We start from the raw sequence: 5,595 nt of genomic DNA on the forward strand, positions 1-5,595 counted from the left end.
AACACATGAAGCTTAATTATTGACCTTTTCCAGAATGCAGTCAAAAGAAAAACTTCGGGTTTATCACATTAAAAAAAACATAAATTCAATTTTCAGTATGAGGTATGGGAATACAGTAGTGGACAGAGAAAGAAAGGCTGGCTTTTGTAGAAATGGTATTTGATGATACACCTTTCGGTTTCAAATGACATATTGTTGTTGTCAAATGGTATATCAAAGTTGATTACAATAGCCTAGAAATAACTACACAAAATCAGTAGCTACATACATCTAACCATACTACTTGTGATGTAAGTGTATATAGTATATAGTGTATATAGTAAGTGTATATAAGTGTATATAGTATATAGTATGTTTACTGGTCATAGTATGGATATAGTTAGTATGCCAGATTAGCCAAAATACGAAGTTTTCAAGCAGTGGACATTATTTCCGTGCTTTCAGGGCCCATAATGCAATTCTTCAGACAACAGGCGTGGCTTCATAACATTTTAAGAAAATGGCAGAAAATATGGTGCCGAAGTGAGACGAGAGCGGATACAATTTCAGTGCTATAACTAATTATGACAAATAAGTTAAGTTTCTTTGCTACGCTATCCTTACGAAACGCGTAGCATATCATTGCAGCAGTATGTACCATTATGTTAGCTAGCTACCAAACACAAATTTAGTTGGCTATTTATACATCAGGCTTAGCTAAGCGGTATAGTCATTGTGCGTTCTCAATGAACATTGTTAATTCACTCTGGCTATCTACTCCGATTTCAGAGCACTCTCATCTGAGTGTGCCAAAGAACAGATTAATTGATTCATTTTACAACCGTAACACCCGTTGAATATAACCGGTATCAGTAAACGTCTGCAAAAAAGCATAATTAAATTGTTGCCAGAAACACAGTTACAGTCACCAATGCTCTGGATAACATGAAAACAGCATAACCAGCTCTGCTAGGGCGAGTAAAATGGTCAGAGTGAGGTGTTCTCTCATTTGTGTCTGGAAGTAGCTAGCAAGCTAGCCAAAGATAGCCAGTTAGCTTGGGTGCTTAATTGCCGTTGTGAGGTCAAAACGCTCGGATCAACCCTACTCCTCGGCCAGAGCGTCCAGTGTGGGCTCTGAACGCTCCGAGGGCGAAATGCTTTGAATTTCCAAACGGACAATCTGACAACGCTCTGAATTTACGAATGCCCAGAGCGTACTCTGGCACTCCAGATTGAATTTACCAACACATCTGAAATCGTATGATGTCTAGCTTGTCATTTGTTATGCTAACAAGCTAGCAAGAGGTTGCAAAGCAACAGCTTCCGGTAGACAGGCGAAGCGCTAGTAAGCTCAACTAATGTAGGGTGACCAGACGTCCCCGTTTTTGGTGGCCTGTCCCCGGTTGGAGCTGTCCCTGGAAATGTCCCAGTTTTTAGGGAGATGTCCCCGACCTCGTAGGGTAAATTGAATACTCCTGCACTAGATTGTGTAAGGCACAACCTGCAAAGAAAAGGAAACAGGCAAGTTTACAAAGAAAATGCAACAGGCAAATGCACAAACACCAGAGAAAACTCAGAAAGACATTTTTATTTACTATCTATCTGGATTTTTGCTGTTTTAGAGCTCAGGGATTCTTAAAAGATGCGACAATCAATTTTTTCTACAAATATTTGTCTTAATTTTAACTAAATGTTAAGATTATATTTTGACACACCAAAGTATCAGCTATTAACACCATGTAAAGGAACAACCTCCTATTTTTTCATTAAATGCAACTAAGTGGATATGGTCAATTTCGTCAAACACCATAGAAGGCATTTCATTAGTACAATTATTGTAAAACAAGTGTTTAAAGTCCTTGATTATTTAATGCTAACATTAGATTATTCATAAATGTGTAATACACATCTCCAAACATTTTTGTTTTGTTTTATTGCCAGGGCTAATTTAGCTAGAAATCTGGCATGGTTTTCTAGATTTTGAACATGAAATAACTATTATAAAGCTAACATTATCCCTTAGGTCTAGCGCAATAAATACATTAATTGTTGAAGCATATGTTGCAGAACAGTGATTACAATATTTGTTCAGAATATTGACAACAACAACTAAATCAACCTTAAGGGGGCTAGTTCCTCTGTATAGATGGGAGAACCTTCCAGAAGGACAACCATCTCTGCAGCACTCCATCAATCAAGCCTTTATGGTAGAGTGGCCAGACGGAAGCAACTTCTCAGTAAAAGGCACTTGACAGCCTTTGAGTTTTAGTTTGCCAAAAGGCACCTAAAGGACTCTCAGTTTAAGGGCACAGGGCGAGACCTAGATGCAGACACGGGAGGAGGTTTTTCGAGTCTCTTATATTTATTAGTATCCAAGGGACAGGCAAGATATTGGTCATGGACAGGCAAAAAGATCATAACAAGGTCAGAGTCCAGGAGGTACAGAGTGGCAGGCAGGCTCGAGGTCAGGGCAGGCAGTATGGTCAGGGCAGGCGGGTTCACAGTCAGGGCAGGCAAGGGTCAAAACCGTGTGGACAAGCAAAACAGAGCTAAGAAAAAGCAGGGGCACGGGTTAATGATAAGGGAATTATATGCTTAAAGGTCATGATTAAAATAGTCCACCCTGAAACCATATAATTGTATGAAATTTATTAGAATCATAAAACTATAATCTGATGATGGGTGTAATTTTAGTCCGAATTAGAACAAGGACCTTTTGCTCTTTTTTAGTATGTAAGCAGGGTGCAAGTGGTAAACACATGATAAGAGAAGCTATTGACAGACAAGTTGTACTACTGTGTTCCTTTACAGGACATTCTGTCTCCACCCTTGGAGGGGAGAAACTGTTAGGCTTGCAGAAAATTAATGAAACATGTTGCAGATTAAATAAACAATGTGTCTGTATAGTGGAAAAACACTGACTGTCTGAGCAAGGCGTAGCTTAAGATATGAACTTGTTTGTGTGTGTGTTATAAAGACTGTGTTTGCATTTTGATTTCAGAACATTCTCTGGATAAACTGTACAGACCTTTTGCATTAGCTGAGTCTTTGCCTAATTATCATTAAACCCAGGGTTTTACAAATCTCGGGGATTGGGCAAAGCTTATTGATTGTTAGTTATTATCATTTGGGATTGAAAATTCTCCTGACAGTTAAACACACTGGTTGACTTGACAAGGCGAACTGACACAGAGAGACGGGAAACACAGGGATAAATACACCGGGGAAAATAATTGACACCTGGAGGGGGTGGAGACGATCACAAGGACAGGTGAAACAGATCAGGGCGTGACACTTAGACCATGACAAATAAGATTCTCTGGTCTGATGAAACCAAGATTGAACTCTTTGGCCTGAATGCCAAGTGTCATGGAGGAAACCTGGCACAATCCCTACGGTGAATCATGATGATGATGATGATGGTGGCAACATTATGCTGTGAGGATGTTTTTCAGCGGCAGGGACTGGGACACTAGTCAGGATCGAGGGAAAGCTTAACGGAGCAAAGTACAGAGAGATCCTTGATGAAAACCTACTCCAGAGCACTCAGGTCCTCAGATTAGGGCGAAGGTTCAACTTCCAACAGGACAACGACCCTAAGCACACAGCCAAGACAACGCATTAGTGGCTCCGGGACAAGTATCTGAATGTCCTTGAGTGGCCAAGCCAGAGCCCAGACCCGAACCCGATCTAACATCTCTGGAGACCTGAGAATAGCTGTGCAGTGACGTTCCCCATCCAACCTGACAGAGCTTGAGAGGATCTGCAGAGAAGATTTCGAGAAACACCCCAAATACAGCTGTGCAAAGCTTGTAGCGTCACACCCAAGAAGACTTGAGGCTGTAATCACTGCCAAAGGAACAACCTGTCATGTGTCACAAACTTTGTGAATATCTGGGTAGTCCCTCTTCACACAGCAGAAAGACTGAATTTAATCAGCACATACTATTTGTGTCATGTTTTGTCATATATTGTCTTGTCCTTGTGCTTTCCCTTCTGTTCGTTTCCCTCTGCTGGTCTTATTAGGTTCGTTCCCTCTTTCTATCCCTCTCTCTCCCCCTCCCTCTCTCTCTTCTCTCTATCGTTCCGTTCCTGCTCCCAGCTGTTCCTCATTCTCCTAACTCACTCATTTACTCTTTTCACACCTGTCCCCTATTTTGCCCTCTGATTAGAGCCCCTATTTCTCCCCTTGTTTTCCGCTTCTGTCCTTGTCGGATCCTTGTATGATGTTCGCTGTTCTGTGTCCTTGTCTCGCCCTGTCGTGTTTTGTCTTCTTCAGATGCTGCGTGTGAGCAGGTGTCTTAGTCTGCTACGGTCGGTGCCTTCCCGAAGCAACCTGCAGTCTATGGTCGAGTCTCCAGTCAGTCCTCGTTACTACGAGTGGATTTAAGTTTTTCCTGTTTTGTTTTCTCCTTGATAGTTCCAGGATTATTACTTTTGTCATTTACTGGAATAAAGACTCTGTTTTCGTTAAGTCGCTTTTGGGTCCTCATTCACCAGCATAACAATTTGTTCTACAGTCCTTCTTTGGCGGGCAGAATTGGCATCTCCTCCTCTTGCCTGGCCCAACTGCAGCCTCAGGTGGATCAGTACAAGATTCAGCCCCCTGAACAGCTGTTACAAGCTCTGCAGAGACTGCTGTGCGGGGGAGCCACTCCCTTCTTTGATTGTGTGGGTTACAGGTGCCTTTCCCAGGTGCTCCAGGAACACCCTCCTCTTGTTCTGCTTATCAGGCATCCATGTAGGGTTGATCTTGTTCCGTATTACGAAGGCAATGTATGAGGACACAGCAATGATGTGATGGAAAATTACCAGGGGGCAGCAGGCTGTCATCCTCTTGCAGCTGTAAGTTCCAATCACCTTGCCCAGGTTGTCCACGCCTCCTTTGTTGTGATTGAGGTCCAGGATGATGGCTGGCTTCCTGTTCTCACGATCACTGATCTCAGCCGTTTTTGCAGTGTGCTTAGGAGGACCACAATTTTAGAGTGGTAGTGGGGGTTTAGGCAACCTTTGAAGAGAAGGCCTATCTCCCCTTTATTGCAAGGATAGCAGGTGGAGCTCAGGCTTGTTCTTTCTAATTGTGCCAACAACGGTGATCTTCCTCTTCATGAGCTGCTGCCTGAGTACATAAGAGGTGAGGAAATTGTCACACGTGACATTGTGCCACCTTAGTTCATCTGTCACATCAAGCACAACCCCCATCCCCTGGTTCTTCTCTGGGCCCCCACTGGTCAGCTTCCCTGTGTAGACTTGCATCTTCCAAGCGTAGCTGGATTGTGCTTCACAGGCCACCCATATCTTGATTTCAACCTGAAGATCACTGACTTCATGATTCAACCTTTTTTTGATGTAGATTTCTCTGTGTTGAAAGCACCATCAATCCAGAAAATGCCAGAATTTGATGACAAATTTCTCCCACGAAGGACCGCCGCTCCACCTTCCCGTTCATGTGAGCACATCACAAACAGGTGAGTCCAGAAAGGCATAAATGATGTATGTAATATGTCTGTAATATGTACTATGTAATATGCCAGGAAGATATACATACTGTAGCTAAGAAGTTAATACCAAGTGTATGTTGTGTAGTAAGCTGTTAGTAGCCCATGTCTTTTCCGC

This window comes from Oncorhynchus gorbuscha, unplaced genomic scaffold, assembly GCF_021184085.1.
Source record: "Oncorhynchus gorbuscha isolate QuinsamMale2020 ecotype Even-year unplaced genomic scaffold, OgorEven_v1.0 Un_scaffold_2864, whole genome shotgun sequence".
Taxonomy (NCBI): domain Eukaryota; kingdom Metazoa; phylum Chordata; class Actinopteri; order Salmoniformes; family Salmonidae; genus Oncorhynchus; species Oncorhynchus gorbuscha.